This window comes from Nilaparvata lugens, chromosome X (assembly GCF_014356525.2).
Source record: "Nilaparvata lugens isolate BPH chromosome X, ASM1435652v1, whole genome shotgun sequence".
Classification (NCBI taxonomy): Eukaryota; Metazoa; Arthropoda; class Insecta; order Hemiptera; family Delphacidae; genus Nilaparvata; species Nilaparvata lugens.
The window spans coordinates 34034091-34052635 of record NC_052518.1 but is presented as its reverse complement, the minus strand read 5'-3'; the positions used below and the strand labels follow the sequence as shown (position 1 = coordinate 34052635).

At 34.9% G+C, this 18545-nt stretch overlaps 1 protein-coding gene across 5 annotated transcripts in view; it reads left to right on the top strand.

Annotated features, from left to right (window-relative positions):
• Nucleotides 1-1384: 1384 nt before the first annotated feature.
• LOC111055929 (talin-1) overlaps nt 1385-18545 on the top strand; it is a 257646-nt gene continuing 240485 nt past the window's right edge. For all 5 annotated transcript variants that reach the window (XR_005573348.1, XM_039443188.1, XM_039443187.1 and 2 more), the window contains exons 1-2: nt 1385-1897; nt 16246-16344. The gene's annotated coding sequence lies outside the window, so the exon portion shown is untranslated. The remainder of the gene's footprint in view (nt 1898-16245; nt 16345-18545) is intronic.

Below are 18545 nucleotides of genomic sequence, written 5' to 3'. Positions count from 1 at the left end.
ATAGGCTATAAAGGAAAGAATCCGTTATTAGAATTGAAAAAAACAAATCTGTGAGGGGAGGGCCATGGCCCTCATGTTTCGGAAAAATGTCATTTTGTTACTCATGAGGAGTTGAGAAAAACAAGCATGAGGAGTTGAGAAAAATTCATATTCTTAAAGCTTACTGAAAAATGGTAGGAATCATTTTCTCTATTCCACTCATGGATTTTTAGAATTTACTGAAATCACAGTAATCACATAATATTATTTAATGGGCGGATTTAATTTTATGATTCAAAAAATAATATTCAAATTATAAATATTTTTCAAAACATTAATTTATTTTGATAGAATCCTGTTAGAAATAAAAATCTGAGCTCTTGCCCCCACCCACCCACCTGGAGCCGCTACTGCAAGGCCTCACATGCTGTTAACTAAGCTTGAGTTAAATTGATCATTTTCATCTTGATCAATTAGGGTTTTTGTTTTTATTTATGACATGACGCCATCGATCTCACAATTTTAGATATTTGTGTATCCAGGAGGGGGGGATTTGGAATGAGATCTGAATTTTTAATTTACTACTGAAATGGGTTGTCAGTTATTGCTTTCCAATTCACCGGTGTTGAAGGAGAGGTGTTGTTCATTCTTGACCGTTCTATGCCCCCATTGAGATGGGTTTTATTCTCATGATAACTTGAAAAAAAGTTAATGAAGTTAAAACTAATAAGCTTATAACGATTGCAAAACAATTTACGTATATAGTACCTATATCGTATATATACAGTACTGCAATCCTATCTGACTGAGAGGAACTTTAAACATTCTGGTTTGTAATAAATAAAAGCAGGAACTCTTCAAGAAGGCGGTGTTCTAGGAAATGTCAAATGTGGATTATAATAGTTATGGTGGGTTTCCAAAGCAAGAATCAAGGTTAATAACCTGAATTAGACGCCATGAATTCCTAAAAGAATCTATATTATTGTTTCATAGTAATTTGAAAGTTTAGCATGTTATAGGACGTACTATTTTATTTACTGAACATATTATGATTGATTTACTTTTTCGTTTAATCTTTACTTATGTGCTTGTACTTTTTGAATATTTTTTGTATGCTGGGTTTCATTTTCCTTCAATTATAAATAAATAAAAATGCATTCTTCAATGCTAGGAAAGCTGAGCGCTCAAACTTATCAATTCGATGATAATAGTTTACGGCAATTGACACATATCACCTCTATGATTATGGCTAAATTATAATATATATCATTCTGATTCTCATACCGCATAATACTGATCTAGTACAGTAGCACTGTTTTTAGTCGAGCCAAATTATGAATGAAGCATTTATTGCTGCATTTGGTATCATGTGCGAATAAATTTATTGAAATTAGTTGTGATGCTTGAAGGTGGGCGCGCGACTCCTTATATGGTTACACACACAGTCACAGGGCACGGGTAGATGCGGCCTTTGAACACATTCCCACACTTCATTCATTTGGCAAACACATATTTCGAGCGCAATGTTGACAATCGAATGCGCAAAATTAGACTCTTGCAATATAAATAATATGATCAATCAACAGATAATAGTATTAATTTAAACGAGTAATTGTGTCTTGTTTTTGGATATGATGAACATAGAGGCAGGCAGCTGTGCAGTGTGCATGTGTGTGTAGTGTGACGTCACAGTTGGTAGTGGGGGACGCGCGTCGAATCGAATGGAGGGGACGGAGCGGGTCTAGCAGAAGTAAAGAGCTGGGTGTGAAGTGGTTGCTGTGTCTGTAGTGTTGTTTTGATATTGATTTTTCGTGTGTTATGTGTTATTGTTGGATACTTTTAAAGTACATCAGCAATAATTTTTAGACTACAAGTCAAGTTTTCCGATAAATTGCGAGGATTGTGCTACGTGATTCAGGTATGGTTTGCTTTTCTCGTGACAGATGTGTCTTTTTACCTCCTTGCTCTGTTCTGGAGCATCAGCCATGTTTGTGTACTTCTGTATGACATTTTGTCGCCAAGTTTTACTATTCCTCTGCGCTTGTACGGTACTCTTGATTGAGCGAGAAACCATTGTTACATTTCTTTAATTATTATTTATATTTTTAATGGTAAAGGTGTTTGTTTACATCAGACACCTCTCGAAAAATCATTAAAAAATTCGTTCCAAAAAGCGGTTCTCTATAATATAGCTTTATTCAATAACTCTTCAAATACATAGACCTTATAGCCTACTTATTACTGTTAGCTCACTAAAATTATCTATTTTTAAACTTTTCATAAAACTACCTATTTTCTTCTATTAAAGGTTGCACTAGTGATGAACCGTATATAAATTATGATTCATAGCCTAATCTAGTATTTTCTCCAATAAGTAGATTATGCTCAAATTTGATAATTCAGATAATTAAAAAAAATGAACTCACTTGAATAAGTTTGCGTTCCAATATATTTTCCAATTGATATGTTAATTAACGTAATTTGAAATTCAACTGCAGTAAGCTTAGCCAGTAGAAACCAATTTGCGTCTGTTAAGAATGTTCTCATTTCCTCCTGTAGGCCTACCTACCGTATTTCATTCGTATAAAAACTTGTGGACTTCAATCGTTCATAGATTTAAAAAAATGTCCTAGAAACTGGACTTAGGCTAGGTGTCTAGATGATTCATTATCAATCCAAGATTTATAATTATAGTGATATAAGTCAATTATTGATAAGTTGATGATTTTATTTTTTGTATAGTAAAGCAATTCAAGAATCAAATCAATCAATCGATAAAGAAAACCACATTTATCTGTGCATACACTGAACAGGTATGAGGCTCCACCTCCCCCCTCCATCAATAAGTTATCTATTACGCAAAAGGAAATTCATTAATGACGCATCGTCACTTCTGAACTACCGAAGATGGTTATCGGCCTATTTTAAATTCTTCAACATTTGAGTAGGTCAAGTTTTTAATTAGATCCGTGCGGAGCACGGGTTCCCTGCTTTTAATTTAATATAATTTAGGATAAATTCTGACTCATGAAACAGCACTAGAGAAATTGAAAGATAGCCTCTAGTGGAATTCATTTGATGATTACTTTAGAATATTAGCCTATATTCTTGAAAAAGTTATTCATTTGAATCAAACAATTATAGTAATAACTGTCAATACAGAAATGAAAACAAGTTTTCAAAATTCTTACCGTACGGTAATATTGTAATTGTAACAATAGCACATGCTCCAAGAAAACCCACCCCTTCTTAAATTTTTCATATTTCAAAAAGCTGTGAAATTCATAGCATTTCTGTTTATGAAAGATCGTATGAGTTTAACACTAATATTGCTTCTAATGTATTATTGTTACTGATCAAGTTCCAAGTAAGTTTTATTTACAGTCATGCATCATGCATACAATGCATAGGTTTTGTCTTAGAATCTTATTTGAGGTATCTCTAACTACGGAAAAATCAATTAATTTTTAAACTCTGCAAGGAAACATTGAAAACGTAACCAAAAGCCTGAAGGCTCCTTCATAAGGAAAGTTATAATCCTAATAATAGAACAAAGGAAAAATGTTCTATTTCTGAACTTAGGGGAGAATTTTGAACCAAGAAAGGTTGATTTAATGAGAAAAAAGCTGTAATTAAATTTATTACAGAAATATAATTTCATTATTAGTCTTTAAACAATAAAAAGTTTTCAAAAACACACTCGACTGTAGTATTCAAATGAAGGTAATTATTAGGTAAAACATATAATATTGTATTAAACGTACAAGATAGTACGGCGTGTAATATGTGTAACTGTAGAACGTATTAGGAGAAATAGTAGTTTATACAACAGTTTTATTTTTATTATTTATTTATTCATCTATTTATGATGGTCTCTATAGCAAAAGTTAGATGTAGCTTGGGATAAAAGCGAGCAAGTCTAATATCTAAATGTCTAATATCTCACGAGTGGTTTATAGACCGAATAAAACTTGTATCCACTGGTTTTTCATCTATAACCACTAACAAACTAGGTACCACACAGCTGACAAGTTAGAAATAAATGTAGTTTATATGGTAAACACAATAACAATAGGTGAATTGATATTGTATTTTGTAAGTTGAAAAATACAATTTGAAGGATTAAAAAGGAGGTATATACCCAAAACGTTTAATCTGAACCCCATTAATTTAAAATAGAGGTTTATATGTGCATATTTAATTTACAAATTTTCACTTGAAAGAAAAATGATTTGCCTTGAAGCTTCAGACAATCAGCTGACAAAAGTAAAGCACCATAATCCATAATACTTCAACAACACTTACTTTTTCACTAAATAACCCATGGCTTGATTCAAGTCATCAAAATATATTATCAACATCATATAAGTTTTGAAATTTCATTGTGAAAAGACAGCTGTTGCGGGATTGATGTTGTTCAAGTTAGGTTTATAACATGGTCGTAGATAAAATATTCAAATCCAACGGATTGATCATTGTTTAAGTAGAAGTTGCATTATTTGTGCTATCAAGAGATAACAGGAAATGACTAATGTTATTTCCATGAATGGAATTCGCCAGATTTTTAAATATAGGCTTACCTCTGTTAGACCTATTAAATCTTACTATTTAAATCTACTACTCATCGTTTATCTGGTCTAACGCCATACACCATTGTTCATACTGAAATTGATAATTTTCTTTCTCAATTTCATTCGAGAATCATTGGACATTAAATAAATAATCTGGAATTATTAATAACTGAGTGATGAATGAAGAGAAAAAACCGCAATATATTATCAAGCGTAATCATGAGTTGATTGATCACAAAGTATCATTCATTGTTTTAATATTAATCTAAGATGATTAATTTATCAATTTTTTCGAAGAAAGAGACTGAAACTACGCTATTCTCATAACTCTCCAATCCATAGACATCTGGTCTCTATCTACTGTTGCAATATTTTGGATGGTTTACTTATATTTTCTTATATTATATTACTTACTTTCCTGGTTGTTTATATTTATCCACTTGCCTAAGCGTCACATGATCTTGATGAGAACATCTTTAGGTAAACCCAACTGAAGTCATCTCCACTTTGGAGAATGGAGCCCAGCTGATCTCTCATTTCATTCATCAATGACATGAACACATCATCATTGAATGATTGGGAATGCAAAAAATAGATTTATAGCCTTCCAGAATGAATACGTTCATTGTTATATAACAGCAACTCAATTCACACTCCTTTACCTTCAATGCAAGATGTTTTGAATAATATATAACAGGGCACGTATAATTGAAAATGAACATTTTGTGAATTTAGCAAGCCTCATTGAACCTTCAATTAGGAAAAATACAAATTGATGACGTTTGGCAGTTATTCGCAACAGTCAATAATTTGTAATTATTATATTTTACATTCCATTCGCTTATAGTATGTGCATTATCCGGAATTTGGAATAGCATATAGTATATTACAGTAATTAATTTTACATTAATTGCATTGTCATTTACTTGAGAATATGATACAGTTAATTGTGAAGCTCAAGTTTTTCTCTCTTCTGATGTTATGTTGCTACCATCGATTGCATGTTGAATTCTAAGAGAATCGAGTTATTTAGAATATCAATTTATATTAATCAACAGTCCACAAGATACTCTGCGGATTTAACTTATAATTAATGGCAAATGTAATTTAATAAAAATGGTAATGGTAACCATTAATTATATTTTTAATTCAAAAAGTAAATTGACAAAATCGACAACCCTTCTATTTGAACGCATTAGTTAGCAACTGAAGCTACCTTCTGGAAAAATGTAGAATTGGTATAGGTTACAGGCTGTAGACTGATAAGGAAAGAGTTGGTGGAGTTGAAAATATTACCCAACATTTGCTGCCGTCTATTAGTAACAGAATCTACAAACTGGCAGTGGAGAAGTGATGCGCAATCAAAGAGTAGGCAGAGTCAAAAATTATTGTTATTTTGTCATCCATTGCAATTTTCTTGATAAATTTAGAGTTATCGATCAATCAGGAGTCTAGAGTTATCACAAGGCGTTTCTAACTATTCTTCAACTCGCTTGTTATTGTTATCGGTAGCAGAACAAGGTTACGCTACTCACCACTAGACCAACCCGGACGGCATTTGTTCCTATTAATAAAATTCGGATGGTGTTTTGGAAGAAGTGGCAGAATAATCAGAAGTTGAGGTAATCTAAGTATACTTAGATTATAATTAAAATGATACTAATCAATCATTTTCTCTAAAATGTTGATTATAGTGTTACTCTCTCGATTGGGAAAGTCATGTTCTGGTAACTGGTAGAAATCAATATTGAATAAAACACATTACAAAAAATATAATTCTGAATGAGCTGTAGAGAAGTAATATTTTTGAGGTGTCCACTCCACACTTCATAATTCCGCCTAGGGCCCGATCAATTGTTCAGCCCTGGTTTCAATTTGATACGAATATACGAGTATCTCAGAGCTGCGAGATTTCAATCTGTCTAGTCATGAACATAACCTAAAAGGTTAGGGAGTATTTATTTATTTATTGGATAGAGCAAACAATATAATAGTCGGAAAATAAAAAAACAGGCTATTTGAGTATACGGAAAGAATTTTAATAACAAGCGCCTGCCTACAGCTGCGTTCCCAGATTCCTTCCCTAGTCGCTATGTACAGCTAGTCTTCCGACTTCTACTGTTTACTTTCAATACTTTTCTAGCCTTATTTGCTGTATTGACGTTAAATTGTAGTAAAATCATTGTTGTCACATAGGCTACCTGTTAAAATAGTGAATTTCCGTAAAATAGTGATTGTTGGTTTCTCACGAAGTTGTATAGGAAAAATAGGATCAACTTACATTAAAGGATTAGCTGAGGTATATTTTATTGCGCAATAGAGGAAATGCATTTGCATTTCGGTAAGCAATAATTGAACTCGTATTTCACAATATATTTTTCTTTTCTATTCCTCAAGTATCTGGAACCACGTTAAAATGATGTATATACTGGTAAATAGAAATGAAAATCGCACTCACTCATAATTTATTCTCTCATTCAACTATCAACAGAACTAAAAATCTACTGGACTATTCGAAAGTTTGGCAGGTACGTTGCTTGGAAATTACGACAAAGATTCGCCTAAAATCTGCGTTTTTCAGCGTTTTCGAGATTTCATGAACTGGACAGAATGTGTACAAATTTAGTAGGCAGATTCAGCTTAGGTCTAGAAAAATTTTGTCTTATGAAGACTGGCATACTACTCTGAATTTATGCCTAATATTTTATTTTGCGTTTGGAGTAGGGTTTTGCTATGCTTTCAGAAATGACTGAACTTGCAAGTCTTAAAACTCAATACACAAATTCAGCTTTGATAATGGTGGTGCTAGAAGGTTTTTCTACAGTTCTTCATAGCTTTCTAAAAGCATTCTTCCAGATTTCTCAATTAGATTGGAACTCGAAATGTTATGAATGAAAAATATGATTGGTTTGCTCTTTACATCATGCACTACCTCAAATTTCAAAAAAGTAGACTGAAATACAATAATTATCATGATATCTCATTCAATAATATTTCTAATTTTATCGTCAATGATAATTAATATCTTTATTTGTACAAATAGACAAGTTAGAACACACCTAAATACACAGAATAATAGTAGGTTCTTAACGTGCAGAATAACAGCTCAAGGCCTTTGTGAGTTGCACAAGTCAAAAATGAAAAGAGAAAAAGTTCAGGTACATTGATATAAATGTCTTTGAGTTGCTCAAAATAACAAATAACTTTGTGTCGTGAAATTGTGACATGCAAATGATCAGTATAGCAATTTTTCCAGCATTAAAAAATATACTCTGTAAGAGACTTAAGCTTTGCTTTGAAGACCTTCACTGGCACGAAAAAGTCCATTCTTTCAGAAAGCTTATTTGCACTTCCTATGCTTCTTTCTACTGGCGATGTATAGCTTCGTATAATGGGTTTGAACACATGAAACCATCTTAAATGTCAAGTCGGTTCAATCAAGTCGATCCCACGTTCACCAACGGTAATTTGACCATGAAGGCAAGCATGTATAAACATGGCATCGATCTTCTTCCTCCGCCATTCCAAGTTTTCCAAGCCTATGGCCAAGCACAGCTCCCTGTAGGATAAGTCTTCTGATCCTGGAATGAAGCGTCGCATCAAGTACTTAATGAATTTCCTCTGTATCCCCTTCAGCATGACAGATGTGCAGAGTCTATCCCGGTTCCAGATCACGGAGGCGTATTCCAGATGGCTTCTCACAAGTGCTGTGTAGAGACACATCAATGTATTGGCATTTTGGAAATCCCTCGAAATCCACCTCATGATGCCAAGCTTCTTTCTAGCCTTGGCGACAACATTCTCCACATGTGAAGTGAACAGTAGCTTGGGATCAAATTGAACTTCCAGATCCTGAACACTGTTCACTCTTCTGACATCTTCCCCTTCAATCTTGTATGTAGCTATAAGTGGGACAGTTTTCCTGGTGAATGTCATTGCCAATGTCTTTTTAGTATTCATGGACATTGAATTTTCCCTTGACCATTTGATCACCTGATCAATATCCTGCTGAAGACGTTGTTGATCTTCACTAGAGTTTATATTCCAGAAGACTCTCAGATCATCTGCATACAGGAGAGTTTCACATTTTAGGTCATCCACTATATCATTTATGAAGAGATTGAAGAGCAGGGGTCCAAGATTAGAGCCTTGGGGAACACCAGATAAGCACTCAAACTCAGTAGACTTGCAACTGTTGTATCTTACATGAAATTTCCTGCAGTTGAGGTAAGATGAAATCCATGTTGTGAGAGCATGGTTAAATCCAAAACCAGCCAGTTTATTGATGAGATGATCATGTGGCATCTTATTGAATGCTTTTTCCATATCAAGATAGATTACATCAACCTGCCCACGTTGTTCAACACAAGGGCCAGCACTTGAAAGAAAATTTGCCAAATTGGTCACTGTTGAACGGCCTGATACAAAACCATGCTGATGTGTACTTATGCGTCCCTCAACATTCCGATAAATTTGTCCATGAACTATCATTTCCATAATTTTGGCAATAGGATCCAAAACTGAGATTGGCCGAAAATTTGAGACATCATTGGAATTTCCCTTCTTAGGTACAGGTGTCACAGCTGCCTTCTTCCAAACTTCAGGGAAAATTCCAGAAACCAGGCTTAAATTGAAGACATGGACAAGAACTGGAGACAACAAATGTCCAACACCCTTGACCACAAAATTAGGGATTCCACTTGTTCCAATAGCTGATCCACCCTTTAAGCCCTTAATAGCAGACAAAACATCAGCCTTGTCAACAATCGGAATTCCAAAGGACAGAGAGGCAAATTGGTCAGTAGCAATATTGCATGCTGAATTAGATGACTGTTGACAGAGTGAAGCGAAGTATTTTCCAAACTTGTTGCAAATGGTGCCTGGGTCAGCCACAATTGATCCATTGATTGAAATAGATGTTGCACAAGATCCAGTTCTATGCTCCTCGATATATTTCCAAAATCGTTTAGGCTGACTCTGAAGGTCATACTCCGCTTTTGTAATCTTTCTTTCTCTATCAATTTCCATCTGAATTTTAACATCTCTTCGCAGGACAGAGAATTTTTCATAATGTGAAATATGGCCACTCCTTCTGTAGACTCTGTGAGCAGCTCCTTTTCTCTTCATGAGTTTTATCAGCCTAAAAGAGAACCAGGAAGGGTATTTGAGTTTCCTTGGTGTACGTTTAGGAATAGAAACATCCATTTCCCGAATCATTATGTCATTCAGCTTTTCTGCAGCTTCATTTGGATTGTTAACATTGGTGACCGTATCCCAGCAGGCATCTCTGATCTCACTGTAAAGCCTTTCATAGTTACCACCGCCAAACACATATTTGGCCTCCCGAGGAGCCTGAGGAGCAGCTCTAAACCCCCTCAGAAGGATCGAGAAGGGGCAGTGATAGTTGTCAGGTGTCACAAATGGATCAACACTGAATGAGACCTGGACGTCTTTGATGTTACTCAATACAAGATCAAGTGCATGGTCTTCATTTGGAGAGTGATTAAACTGTTCCAAGCAGACATCCTCAACAAATTGCATTATTGCCTCCGCTCTTTTGAGAGGATAATAGTGTGCCCCTGACACGAAGGTTAGATTGTTCCAATGTATAGCATCCGCATTGAAGTCCCCTAGAATAAGAATATCATGAGATATATCAATGAGTTTATTGCCAACACTCTCTAGGTATGATGAAAAAGCTGCTAAAGGTGAGTTTGGAGGAACATAGTGACATGCCAATGGTAAGTGACTCTGACGAAATTTAATTTGAACCCAGACAACTTCAGGTATCAGCTCCAAATCATGCCTTCTGATAGTTGGAAAGCATTTATTCACTGCAAGTAGTGCGCCACCACCTCTTGATTGTCCAACCTCGTCATATTTCCTGTCAGCACGAAACACATTGTAATCTTCAGTGAAAAAGCTTGAGCTGGAATGGACATCCCCAAGCCAAGTTTCAGATAATGCCACTATGTTAAATCTGTTGCTCACCACTGAGGCAAAGAACTCAGAAGATTTCGTTCTTAGACCTCTGACATTCTGGTAATAGATATTAAGTTCATTCATTATCAGTATTGATGCAGTCTTTCCCCACTGCCAATTCATTCTGTTTCTTTTCAACAATTTTATATTCAAGAGCAAACTCATTTGCTAGGTTAACCGGGTTTGAATAAATTATATTGCTTTTGAGAGGGCCATAAAATGGGGCAATAATAGAACCTTCTGGCCAGATATCAGGATGACATACCTCTTTGAAATTTCTTTCATACACCAGAATATGGAAGGAGCTGTACGAGGAGGGAAATTTTGACTTCAGCTTAGTACACGAGATGAAGTCAAGGGTGATTGAGTCACTAATCAACTTGGATATTTCTTGTTCAGTAGTTTCCGGTGTGAAGCGACTAACAAATAGAGCTCTGGTTTTCAACTTCATGCTCACATTGGTTCCTTTCCTGGAGCCGAGAACAACAGGCCGTCTGCTAGGTTTTCTATCTTGAGGGGATGAATTATCCGGCTTTGGGCCACTCTTATCAAGTTGTTTCTCAGTCCGTCTCCCTCCGCCTCTGGATTTACGAACTATTAGGGACCAATCAGAGCTATTGGCCGATGTCCCCGGAGCATTAGATTCATGCACGTTGTTGTCAGTGATGGTTGGCCCATTTAGAACAGGTTGTGGTTGTGGAGCGCTATGAGTGGGTGCATTTTTATTCTCTCCATCAAGAACAGTTTTCTTAGTGGAACCAGAATTCTTATTGGAAGGCTTCACCTTATTTGAGGAAGAGAACTTGGAAACACTAGACGGGTTTTCAATGTCTTCATTCACCCCACATCTATTATTTTCTATTATAGCTTTCAACAATTTGTTTTCCTCTATCACAGCGGCAAGATCCAACTTTACAGCAGTCATCTCAGCTCTGATTGCAGATAGTAGATTTATATTAGATTTCTCCAAAATATCAAATTTGCTAGTAAAGAACTCTTTCAAACTAACGAGCATACTCATAGAATCATTATGAGGCGAGATATCACCGTCGTTTAGGCTTGATTCATTAGCAGGAAGATAATTCTTTGTCGAGTGGAGGCTTCTAGAATATCTAATTGGTGTATTATCGTGAAATCGAATAGTTGATTTCGTCATACAGGGCTGACATTTATAGCTTGAGTCATGAATAAATTTCAATTCGTCCTCACTTACATCGAGACAGCTTACATGATGTCTTATTGAACATAGCTCGCAATGCAAATTCTCGTGACGTGCATTGATAATCTTGTTACAAATACCGCATTTATTTGGTGCCATTATAATCAGAATAATATGAAACAATACTCTTTCTAAATGAGATAAATGACAATATTTATATCACAGAACGGGTAGAACGACTAGTGAAAGTAACAGGAAAATTTTAAGACATTTGAATAGTTCAATTTTAAAATGAAATCAGAAAAGCAATAGCGCAGGTCAGTGAAAAAAGAGTTGAGTTAGAAAATTGAGAAATTATTACAGTTGTCAACAACGATAATTATTGATAAAGAGTCCAGAATCATTCAATTAATGTTGTTATTCAGTGATCAACAGATCAACAGGTGGAGCCGTGATACCATATCAACCTGTCATAGGAAACACGAGGAGAAAAAGCAACAATTCAGAGATGTATCTTTGTCGCAATACCGTTATCTATATCTTTATACACTATCAGTTATTGTTCAATTCACTTACAAACAATCAGTTCAGATTTAATGGAGATCTACTATGAGCCACGCCTGAGCCGTCAAGGATGCAATCTCCCTATTGCCAATTGGAAAGAAAAAACTGAGACAATTCCACTTGTCAAGTTCTTAGAAGGTGGGTCAAAGTTCAATCAAAGCATTTCAGCTCCATCCAACCGGCTTTTTCATCGATTATTTGTAGGTTATTAAGAGATAGTTAGTGCTAATAACAGACATTTGCACTCCACACTCAAAACTATATGTACACACGCGAATAAAAACTTCTACACTTTATAAGAGCTCTCACTTGATTAGAAAGAAACTTAAAGAGAAATGATAATTAACAAAATCGAACGGACAAGTTTTCGAGCTGTCATCACTGTAGCAGCCAGTGCTACCCATCAATAATTAATAATATTAATAAATTAATTTGTAATTTTATTATAATAATATTCCTATTATATCTGATTGAAATGTTTGCACCTCTGAGCTACACATTTTAAATTAACCGAGTTGATTGAAACGAGCCTGATTCAACTAGGGGGTCATTCAACCAGGGGGGGGGGCATACTACGCTGCTCTATACATTTCACTGAAGGTTATTTGTGGCCGACACAAACATTGCCACCTGTAGAAAATTTATTTTCCCGTCTCAATGTTTTATAAATTTAGGGTTGGATCACCCGTTATGTGTGAAGTTTTTAAGATCGTTTATAATAATTTTTTTTTTTCAATTTATTAAAAACACACAAAACAAATTACAAAGATTTACGAAACAAATAAAACACAATAAAATCTTACAAATATAAAAAAAAAACAATGGGCTTAGTGTTTGGGTGTGTTGGAGAAGAGAAAAAAAAAAGAGAGGAAGGTACCTAGCCAACTATGGTTTCCCATGTAATAGGCAGGCAAAGAAGAGAAGAGAAGTAATAAGGAAAAAAGGAAGGGAGAAATGGGGGGAAGGAAGAAAACAGAGGAATAGGTACTCAAAATAAAGGTAAGCGAGTCCACTGAAAAAAGAAAACTAATGAAAAAGCAATGCTGGAGCAGAAATCTCGAGTCATATATTATCTAAATGGAAGAAGAAATTACTGTATGCCCAGTTTTTTATATCCAGTTTAATTTTTCCGCTGATCTTATTGTCCATGAGAAAGTGATTTGGAATGAGGTTTATTATTTTAGTACCTATGTAAATTAATTGCCTCCTTATACATTCAATATTAGTGTTATAGGTTACATATTTGTTAGCAGTGGCCCTTAGATTATAATAATTAAGAGTAGAGTTTATTGTGAGAGGAAAATCGGATCTATATTTTATTAAGTACTCAATTACGGTTTTTATGTATAGTTGACGTATAGTCATGACCTCAAAATCACTAAAAACCATATCCGTTGGATAGAGCCTGGGTTTGCTTAATATGGTTTTAATTATCAGTTTTTGTGCTACAAATAATTCAGCAATATGACAGTTGAAACAGCCTCCCCAAACAACTATGCCATACTGCAGAATTGACTCGACTAGAGCATGATACATCATTTTCAGGTGGTTCTTATTAAGAAATCTGTTAACTTGGTAAAATTTAAAAGATAAATATCTCATTTTTCTACATTATGTATTTAATATGAACATCCCATTTAAGGTTTCCATCAATTATAATTCCCAAATACTTAGTATTATTGACTTTTTTAATGGTGGGACAATCACAATTACCCAAGTTTAAATTGCACTGAGAATGGAGTCTCAAATCTTGATTCTCGTTAGGCTGTCCTACTCTATTTGCAGAGAAAGTTATGTAATTAGTTTTTTCAATATTTAAACTTAAGGTATTCTTATCTAACCACTTCTTAATTAAAAGCATATTATTTTCAGCTATGGTATGAACTTCGTTCCATGAATTACCGTGAAAAATAGCTGCAGTATCATCTGCAAAGGATATCACAGTTGAGTTTAGAAGTCTTAAATTTAAAAAGTCATTTACATAGAGTATGAAAAGGATGGGAGAAAGTACAGTACCTTGAGGAAGACCATAAGAAGTTAAGTTAGTTACACTAGATTGATCATTTATGGTTAGGGACTGGGTTCTATTACTCAGATAGCTTTTGAACAATTCAAGCGAGACTCCTCTGAAACCATAGGACTCCAGTTTATTGAACAAAGTATTATGAGGTATTGTATCAAAAGCTTTGCGTATATCCAGGAAGACCGCAATAGTTTTCTTATTGGAGTTTATTTTATCAGATAAAGTATTGATGAACTTTATCAGAGCGTCAGATGTACTTTTACCATTTTGGAAACCGCATTGGTTCTTGTTGATTATTTTGTTAAGATTCAAGAAAGAAATAACTCTTGACTCTATTAGTTTCTCCATTATTTTAGCAAGGTAGCTGATAAGACTAATCGGTCTATAATTACAGGGATTAGTCGGGTCACCTTGTTTGAATAGAGGTTTTATTTTGGCTGATTTGAGGTGCTCGGGAAAATATCCCTCCTCAAAGCATCTATTAAAAATGAAAGCGAGAGGTTGAGATATAAAATTGGCTATTTCCTTCAGCGTAATATTACCTAGACCATCAATACCAGGACTGCAGTTGTTCTTTAGATTTTTAATAGTTGCCTCAACTTCAATTGGGCAAGTTGGTCTCATAAAAAACATGTTATCGATCTGTATTGCAGGAAATCGATCACCAGTATTATCAGGGATATTGATAGTTTGAGCTTGTAATTTACCCACATTTGTGGGTATTTCACAATTGTTAGCTTTCAAATTAATGATACAACATCCCCTCACCTCCTCTTTCGGGTTTCCCCACCCTCTTTTTTTTTTGTTTCATGAGAGCTGGCCATCTCTTGATGATATGGTTTTTGTAGAGAAGTGTGTAATTCTTCGCCAAATTCATTTTATTAGCAAAGCATTTCCGTACTTTATTTGTTTTGTTCGTTATTTTCGTACAATACATAGATGTATTGTCGGATAGGTATGGAAAAATTATATTCGAAATTACAGTCCCAATAAGATGTACGGCCAGTTGCTCGATATTCAAATCCATTGCCAGGGGAAATCTAATGCAAGGGGAACAAATTGGACAACGTTGCGATTTCGTTATATTACGCTGGTTGAATTCTATTGGTTTTTCGTGCAAATGACCCTTGCTTTGAAAAATATCGTAGCACTGTGGCCTTATGCATTATGACATACTTTGCCTGTGAAAGTGGGTGTTGAAAAAATTCACAGCCCACGGAAATTGCTGCTTCGTAGTATTTTTGAGAAAGACAGATATCACTATGTAGGCCTACGGCACTAACTATGTAATATCATATATCAGATATGAATTCATGATCACTCTGAACAAGCATTTTACATTCTCAAAACATTTGGTCGTTGTTTACTATTCACTGTAAACTTTTTTATGCATGAGAGTGAAAGAGGCCGAAGGAAAGAGAAAGGAAGGAACCATTTTTTCTCCGTCACTGTCTAAATTTAGATCTTCTCTAGTCATCGCCGCAACTAGGTTTGCTCTCTCTCACTAGTGAGTCACTCCCAAATTGACTTTTTGGATTTAGGGCGCTACTAATTTCCGCTTTGAAACCCTTCACTTATTCAAATCCCAACGACAGATCAACTATTAACAAACTTATGAAAATTTTATTACGTCCTCAAAATGTGAGAGCAAAGCTTCATTTAATATTCATGTATTAATATTGATAGATTATAGTAGCCTTCTAGAAACAGCTGGATCTTTCAACAACGGTGACGTCTTCGAAATAATATTTAACCGGTCACCCCTGATTATTCAAATGAAAATCTAATATTTTTTGTTGAAGATCGTAATCAGTAATGTACAACGAAATATATTTAAACATGAATACAATTGAGTATATGTACAGAGAAGTGGAACTGTTGATGCGGTATTTCTCCAAATCTAAAATGATGCAAATAATTCAATCATTTTTAAAAATTAAATGAAATTTACTTTGGATTTGTTGCAGATTGAGAGCAGCACAGTTACTTGCGACATTTCCCTATGTCTTTGTTGCTCCTCCGGTAGCCTTGCCTCAACCTTCTCAGATTGAATCTTGTCTTAAAAGGTAAGACACGTTGTTTTTATTTGTTGTGGAACTAACAATTATTCCTCTCCAAACTCCTTAATACATCCCATCTTATCTAAATAATTTATCTGTAAATGAGCAGACGTAACCCGTGTTCCGCACAATCGTCTATGAAAAACACCAGAGGCGAGGCGTCTGGTCATCTTTGGATTCGCCGATGACTGGACAGAAGTTGATGTAATGTGTATATTATTTAATTGAATTGAAATATTTAGAAAAAATACAAAAATAGGTGAAGAAACCAAAAGCTAATAGTTTTTCAGCGAGCGCGCCAAGTTTGAATAGTAGACTAGTGCATCATCATCATCAGTTCCATCCGTTCAGTGTGATTCTCAAAAATATGCGATTCCAGTAATGCTATTTAGCATTGGTTACCACCACTCTTCTGCATCATCCCTCTCCCACTCTCCCTCTCACGATGGTGTAGTAAACGGTCGAAGACATCGCTATTTTCTGCGATTCCACTGTTCTGCGCCAGTGTTGCAAACCGTATGATGATAGAATGTAATTATTTTGTTTGCAATCTGTTAATGAATTAAAAATTATTATGATTTAATTTCAATTTACCAAATTTATTTTTATAATTGAGGGCAGTTTCCGAGCTTAATATTCAGCTAAATCTAGACTTTTCAACTCTGAAGTCAGAAATTTGGGTTAAAATGGGGCGTAGAAGCAGCGCTTGGAACAGTCAAATTTCTGAGTCTATTGAAAGTAACAGCTAAATCCCGAGCTCGGAAACCGGTCCTTTTAATTATTGATATTTTGATAATTATTCAGTTTGATAATAGGGTGTTAGTTTGCAAAACTGTATCTAAACTAGACTCGATAGATAAAAGCAATAAACAAGTGTAGTGTGTGGGACGCGGTTAGTGTCGGTTAATGGTTAGTGTCGCGGCGTGGACTCCAATTATTTGGATTTCAATTAGCCTACTGAGTACTGAGTAATGGAACTTATTTATTACTATTAGATTGAATAACACCGTTTGTTCTCTATTCAATTATTGAATTATTGTTTCTATTAGTTTCTAGTGTTCTTAAGCTTAAGACTGTATCTATCATTAATTAGTGATTCAATTCAACTAGCTTTATAGAGCCATTGATAATACGGGTTCAAGTTAATTCTTAGAATCTTTATTTTCTAAAGATGATGTAAAGTGTTGTGTAATTCTTCTTTTAGTCTAAAATGGCAGCTGCGGCCAGTGATATTATTGTTCAACTGAAAAACAAACCTTTTAGTTCATTGACTTTTGAACAAAAAATATCACTAATTGAAAATAGGCGCCCTTGTACTGTTTTAAAAAATTTATCCAATGAAGTTACCGACAACAAGAGAAAATACACCAGACATTTCACACCCTCGAACTATGACAATTACGAATGGCTCTGTGGAAGTGAAAGTTTAAATAGACTATTTTGCTGGCCATGTTCCCTGTTTTCTCGTGATAAGAATGTTTGGGTTTTGAAAGGATTCAATAATCTAGGTGGTTTAACCAAATCAGCCAAAGCCCATGAAAAATCCGAGAGTCATCTTCAGAGTGTCATGGATTTATACAATTTCGGGTGACAGAGAGTAGATGAAGGAATTGATAAAACTTTGAAAGTAAACAATTCGCTTCATAATCAAAGAGTGAATAAGAATCGAGAGGTCTTAAAACGGTTGATTGATGTTACATGTTTCCTTGCCAAGCAGGAGCTACCATTCCGTAGACATGACGAGAGTGAAAAATCTTTGAATGAAGGGAATTATGTTGAAACTTTGAATCTTCTTAAAACGTGGGATCCTACAATTTCTGAACATTTTGAAACTGCAACAGTTTTTAAAGGAACATCTAGTGATATTCAAAATGAGCTGATTACAATTATAAGTGACATTGTAAATGAAGAAATCCAACGAGAGATAAAAAACGCAAGTTTTGTTTCTACAATGCTTGATGAAACTCCTGACGTGAGAAAAAAATCGCAGCTGTCTACAATTCTTAGATTTGTGCGTGAAAATGGATGCGTTGAGGAACGGTTCATTGGATTTACGGATGTTAGTGCTGATCGTTACGCGGATGGACTATTGGCTCATGTTAAAAGAACTGTAGAAACGTACAACTTGGCTGATAAATTTGTGGTTCAAACATACGATGGCGCTGCTGTTGTCAGGTCTTTTGACTGGTCTTCATAAAAAAGTGCAA